Raw genomic sequence first — 7,238 nt, 5'->3', positions numbered from 1 at the left:
CTGGAGGTATTTCTGGACACACTTGAATCCTATCCCAGGAGGCTGAACCACTGATAGGACAACCACTGATGGGTACGGTTAAGCAAGCCTCGCTCCGAAGGTCTGCTGTGCTGGGGTGGGGGGCACTCTGGGTGCTGTGTTGAGAGTAGATGGGGGCGCGGGGGTCTGGTTGGGAGATGGAAGGCCAGCTCTGGCCGTTGCCAGTGACCAGGCAAGAGATGACCTGGGCCAGAACAACAACCATAGATGTCGTGAGAGGTGTCAGATTCTGGACACATTGTCGGTTAAGGGGGGCAAGAAAAGGCAAGATAGCTTTTGGGATCCACCCAAGTGGATGTCACTTGACCATATCACCACGGGGCACTGTTCCTGCAAAAACAAGCAAACAAACACGTCAGCCATGAACCTGTGCTGGGCAGGGAGAAGCACCGACCAGCAAAAATATTCGTAGGAAAGAAGTGCATGAGTGCTTTCGGATAAAGTGTACAGAGAATCCCAAAGCCATTGATGGCTTTAATTGAGAAGAGATGCAACTGAAATTGTCACTCTTTCACCGAACATCAGTTAATCACCATCTAAGTCTCGGGGTATGATTCCTGACCAAGGTTCCTTAATAAACCTGGCTCCAGTAAAATAACACGTTGTTTATATCCCCCTCCTCCCTTTCCTGCCTGCCTCTGTTCTGTTCATTCAAACCCAGCAGCTGATTTGGGATGCATTTCTTCTTGGGAGGGCAAAGAAAACCACTGTCCTTTGACCAAATTAACAAAGCTTCCAAATTTCAAGATTTTCATGCCCACCTGTTTTTTACAATGAGGAGATCTGTGCAGTAAGGCCCTGGTCCTTTTTGTGAGCAGCTGAGGATGGCACCTTCTGGCATCTGCCCTGTGAGGGAGAGGTAAGTCTGCTCTGGTTGGTGAGTGCCACGGACAGACACACTGGGTCGGCTCCAGCCCCAGCCCCCTGGCACCCAGAGTGGCCAGCCACTCGCAGACAAACCATGCGAGAATGGTAGCAGCTCTTCTCCTCCCAACTGGGAGGTACAGTCTGGGAATTACCCACCATCCCCACTCCAGCCCTGCATCTAGCTTTGGGATGCTGCAGTGTCCACCTAGACCAGACTTAAATGTACCAAGTCCCAAAGCCTCTGGATCTAAACTCTGGAGGGTTTATTAGTTTCCCCAACCCAGCCTGGGCCTCAGCTTGCTCTTTGTCACCTTTTTTTTTTTTTTTTTAAGATTTATTTATTAGAGAGAGAGCACACACGAGTGGGGGGCCTGTGGGGGAGCAGGGAGAAGAGGGGCAGAAGGAGAAGCAGGCTCCCCGCTGAGCAGGGACCCCAAAGTGGGACTCCATCCCAGGACCCCAGGATCACAACCTGAGTGGAAGGCAGACGCTTAACCGACTGAGCCACCTAGGTGCCCCGCTCTTTGCCTTCTTAATGGAGCTCCCAACCCACCTTCATCTTATTCAAATCATCTGTAACAATTTCATTCAACAAGTATATACTAAGAACCTATATGCCAGGTACCTATTAGGTCTATCAATGAACAGAGCAGAGCAAAAGTCCCTGCCCGTATGGAGGTTACACTCGAATGTGGGGATACAGAAAAAGAACAATAAACAATAAATAATACAATGTGGTGGAAAGGGATACATGTGATGGAAAACAGGAAAACCTAGCAGGGTAAGGCGGATCTGGAGAGCATGGGGAGTGCGGTAGAGGATGAGGCGTCACATGGTGGTCAAGGCCGACCTAATCGACAAAGTAGCATCTGGGCAGAGAACTTGAAGGAGGTGGGGGGCCGGAGGAGGGGGGATAAGTGGGGGGAGCCTGTTCCTGGCAGAGGGGATGCAGAGGCCCTAAGGAGTGAGTACATCCAGCGTCTTAGAGGAAGGGTCCCAGGCAGGGTGGCTGGAATGAGGGAGGGTGGAGCCATCAGACATGGGGGTGGGGCAACAGATCAGGCACAGATCTTAAAAAGAAGTAGTACTACTTTTATTGTAAAAACACTATTAAAGTAAACGCTAACCCATAATATGCATCATCATCGATCATTTTTCCGGGCAGGAGAGGCTCACTCTTACAGAATCCATTGCGCTCTGTCCCCCAAACAAAACACACGCCTTTTTTTAAATGGAAAATTTAGAAGCTATAGAGAAGATTGAAGAGGAAAATAAAAATCACCCATAATCCTTTCAGTCAGAGATCATTGTTATTAATATTTTGGCATGTTATTTCTTTCTTAAAGATTAAATTCATTTTGCACATTACTTTCTTGCCAGTAGGCACACATACATTTAACATTTGTACCCCTAACAAACACAGGGGCTTTAGGTTCTTTTTTCCAAATTTCTCCAGTCTTCGTAATGATTTTAAGGCTGAGTAATATTTCAACATGTTGCTGTACTATAACTTATTAAGCCATTTTCTTCTGTGGAACATTTCTATGTTTCCAGCTTTTGCTATAGAAGTCGATGCTTGAAGCTTCATCTATGTAGCTTTTTGCATCTTTTGAATGATTTCTTTAGGACAATTTCCAGAAATAGGATTGGTAGGTCAAATTATCTAAAAAAAAAAAAAAAAAAAAACTTGTGGATTTTGCTTTGCTTTTCAAAGTATTATATGGCAAGCTCCCCAAGTTTCATTATGGTACCACCAGCTTCGAGGCTACTGCTTTGGATATAATGTCCCTTACTTTTGTTGGTTGAAAATAAAAACAAAGTTTTTTTCTAATTTTGCACATCTTTGATTGCTATTGAATATTAAAAATCTTAACGTGTCTTTCAAAATATTTTTAACGTTAAAGTAAAAAAACCGAAGGTGCAGTTAATTCGTTGTCATAATCTGGGGCAATTAAAGCCAAGGCAAGCTGGGGCTGATTGTCGGCTGAGAAGGAAATTTCTTTGTTCTCAATATTCCTATTAATTGATCTATGCATTCTACCTGATACAAGTATTACACTTTTCAAAATACATATAGTCATGAACTGAACTCTATGCATGTTGGATTTTCTGAATCAAATCTTAGTTAAATACATATCTTTTCATTGAGCCAACAAAATAACCATGTGCACACATCGGACGTGGGGCATAAGGATGAATCAGACAGGTCTTTGCTCTCAAGGAATTTTCAATCTAGTGGGAAGAATCATGTAGATAAAAAATATATATACCATATGTGGTAAGTACTATACTAGTCTTTTACCTCATTTGGCTATAGTTTGAAACCAACTAAATACAATAGTGGCAGAAAATAGCCTTTCTGATTTACAACAAATGGTCCCGGAAGAATATCTGAATGCTCAACTTCACTGGTCAAAAACATGAGCTTTCAGTCTGAGGACCTGGGCTACCCAGACCCTGTCTCCTAATGCCTTTTAATTTGGGTTTTAAAAGAGGGCGGAAAGAGGTGGGAGAGGCAGACTGAGGCAAAGGCCAGGCTGGGAGCGCATTTACACTGGAGAGGGGCCATGGAGGGGACACCCCTGGGACTTACTGCAATGCTCTTGGACTGGGTCCTGGCTCTTCAGGCTGCACGATGCTGTTCAAATCGTTCCCCACCAGGCGGGGTCAGCCAAGGCATCTGGTAGCAGCCAGTCCAGATTCCTCAGTCCCATCCTGTAGGAAGTCAAGGCGTGAGCCACAGACACCTGCTCGTGAGAGAAGAAATCAACAGTGCACACACCCATAGTCGACCCCGGAGACCATCCCTTCATTTTCAGGCAGAGGAGTGTGTCGGATAGAGCGGGAGAGAGTGTAGCTGTCGGACAAGCACTGGGGAAACGCAGACCATCACCAACAAACCTCTGACTCGGCGTGGCCGGAAACGCCTCCAAATGGCTTCTGAACTCCAAGACAGTGTCCAGCGGGCAAAATTGAATAATAGATTTTAAAGGTCGGGGCGGTGGGGTGGGGAGGGCAGGGGCTCAGCATCTAAAGGGCCCTAGAGCTTTTTTTTTTTTTTTAAGATTTTATTTATTTATTTGAGAGAGAGAGAGAGAGAGAGTGCGCACAAGCAGAGGGAGGGACAGAGGGAGAGGGAGAAGCAGACTCCCAGCTCATGACCTGGGATCATGACCTAAGCCAAAGGCGGACGCTTAACCAACTGAGCCACCCAGGCGCCCCAGGCTCTAGAGCTTTTTAAAAAGATCTGCTCCAGATCTTCTGAATTAAAGTCTCTGGGGTTGGAGGCTGGGAACCACGGGTTTAGAAACTCCCCCAGTGCTAAGGGTCAGCCAGGCTCGGAACTGCTGGGCAGGGCTGGGTCGTGTCCAGGTCCCTACTAACAGCTGTGGTCTCTGAGTCTCTTCATCCCAGTCTCAACAGGCCAGACCAGTGACTGGCCTCTGGACCTGCACCCCAGGGCAGGCCTGCTCTCAAATGTCCCCTGGGGCTTCCTCCTCACAGGGCCGATCCCCCCTCTACTTGTCAGGAGCTGCCCCGTCCCAGTGTCAGCCCCAGCTTCTGCAGGAAGGGAAGCTTCTCCTTGCCCCGAGCTGCTCCAGCTCATTATCCCCCTCAGGTTCTCACAGAAGAAACAGTTCCATGTGGAGTCCAGAGAGCACAGTACTTGGCATCAAAAGTCCCGTGTTCCACGGAGTGGGTCATACTCTGCCTCAGTCTTCCCACCCACAAATGCAAACGACTGTTTCCCAAGGGGCTGTTGTGAAGAATCAGATGACGTAATGCTTACTGAGAAAGTCTGACATCTGTAAAAACATGTACAAATGTTTGTCTTTATTCTAGGAACCACCCATCTTCTATCGTTGCTATTGCTCTCTTCATGTGTCCACAGACGTTTACTGAGCAGCTGCTTTGGGCCAGGTCCTGGGGGATGCAAGGGTGAAGACATGCTCACTGGCCTCCAGGACCTCCAGGCAGGTCGCACACAGAAAACTAGAACATCATGGGATTAATGCAATGTTCTCAATGGTGCCGGGCACAGAGCAGGCGCTCAGTAAGTGCTTGTGGAATTAACGAATACATTAAAGGGTGCTAGGGCATCACAGATTGAGGATGGGGAAATGTTCTGGAAAGTACTGTGGGAGCTGAGGCTCAGAGGGATGTGTAGGGGAGAACCAGCCAAGGGAGGAGCAACCTCTTAGAACGGGTGCACAGCCGGCCTCTTTCTCCAGGCCGCGAGGCCCTTCGACAGCAGCCTGCGACTCATTCATCCTCATGCTGCGCTGGGTGCCCAGCAATGGGTCCTGCACATGGTGGGCGCCAACCTCCCCCAGATGAAACTGTGAAAGATCCTGCTTTCAAAACAAAACAATTGCTTAGCCTCAAAGGCGTAACGCTAACTTGGGTCACTTGGGTCATGAGCGCCCTTCAGCCAGTTCACGGCGATGTGTCCCATCACCTTGCCGTCCCCAGTGAACCTGGCAGAATTTTCAGTGTCCTCACTAGTGCTCTGTGTAGAGCTGGTCAACGCAGGTTGGTTCAGTCCGTCTGCTTGGTCCTCAGCCACATAGAGCAGCACATGTCTCTCCTTGCCTTAATCAAGATAATATATTCTTAGCAGGGAGGTCCGCCGTGGAGACAGGTGGGTTCCTGTTCTCTAAACATTTCATTTTCACGAGAGCAGAAGCCGGGTCTGTAGCTGAGACAGCCGCCGTATAAGTAATCAATACTCTAGTGGTCCTTGCTTGGGCCTCTTTCAGGGACTCTGTTTCTTAATGAAAATACCGTGACCTGGGCTCAGAAAATCGAACTGAGGCAGAGCGTAACCCTGGTAACACTGTGACCTCCGTCCTTGGATATATCCAAGAAGAGAAATGGGGCTTTGGGACCAGGGTGGTTTACACAATCCCTGTCTGAAGACAGAGGCTCGGCAATCTCTCAGGACCCTTCCAATTCTCTGAATCCACAGCGCACCAGGGGTGGGGTCTTGATTACTTGTAACTGGAGATTTTGCTCAAAGCAAGCACCACTGCCAAGCTGAAAGCATGAACAGGCTCCTTTCTGCAAAACTCTCAGATCTGAGGTCTGAGTTCAGTAATTGTCCTTGAGCGCTCTGACGTGGCCGGCTACCCAGCCTGAACGGGACCGTGTTCCCGCACCATCTGCACCTGGGACCAGGTGAGCAAGCGAGGCTCACAGACAGCCTGACCAAGCTCCAGACCCTCCCGGGTACAAGTGGTCCCTTATTTAATGCCTAGCCCGTGCCCAGACCAGTCCTACAACAGGACAGGGAGCTGGACGGGTGGGTGTGCGTAGAGCTTGCTGTACAAGGCAGATGACATTTTCTCAGCCTGAAGGAGATCACAGAATTAGGAAATATTTAGTTTAAAGTCAATACAGAATGACCCATACAGAATGATCTGCCTGCTGCCCCAGGTTGTTCAGCTCCCCCCCCCCCATACTGTTCAAACTCTACCTCATTCACCTGCATTTCCTCTCCTTCATTTTTTAGGATTACTTGAATTTCTCTTATTTATTTATTAGCTCTTTTCCCAACCCCAATACAAGGTCTGAGACCTTGCCTGTCTGGACCCCTGCTACCCCCTGTCTGGCTGCTAAACATGTATTAAATAAATGAATGGATGTCCCACACCCAAGGGCACAGCCCCGGCCCCCTGGGTTTTGGCCTCTTGAAGATGGCAAGCAGAAGGTACCAGAGGAAGTGGGATCCCCAGCTTCCCCGAGTCTCTTCTGCACACCGGAGCTGCTGACTTCACCTCAAACAACCAGAGATAGCCTGAGCAAGACTTATGCAAGCTGCTGGGGCAAAATGAGCTCTGTGTGTAGGGCGGTGCGTGTTGAAGCACGTGTATCCTTGGGCCAGATCCCCTGGGCTCAATCCGAGGCCTCCCACCTGCCAGCCAGGTCACCTGGGGCAAGGTATGGCTCCCCTCTGTGCCTCAGTTTCCCAGCGTTTTAGTTAGTGTACTGAGCTCCCAGGGTTGTGAGAATGGAACAGGCTGGCACACGAGGCACCTAGAACCGGATCTGGCACACGGTGACTTCTCTTGTCAACAGCAAAGAACACAGTGGAGATTCTCTGGCCTGAGCTCAAATGTCATCTTAGAGCCAGAGGATGTTCCTGAGCAGGGCGCTGGGTCCATCTCCAGTGATCTGCTCCTCGCCCCCCGATATGCCCCCTCTGGGTCCCTCCCCACAGGCCCTCTGCCACTCCACAGCCACCTGCTGTGCTGCCTGGAAGAGGGGGGCAGCTGGTCACAGGCCAGGCCACCCCCGGTGAGTAAACCAGGTGGACACTTGGACTCTGACCA

This window comes from Phoca vitulina, unplaced genomic scaffold (genome assembly GCF_004348235.1).
Source record: "Phoca vitulina isolate PV1807 unplaced genomic scaffold, GSC_HSeal_1.0 scaffold2, whole genome shotgun sequence".
NCBI classification, from domain to species: Eukaryota; Metazoa; Chordata; class Mammalia; order Carnivora; family Phocidae; genus Phoca; species Phoca vitulina.
This window is presented reverse-complemented; position numbering follows the sequence as displayed.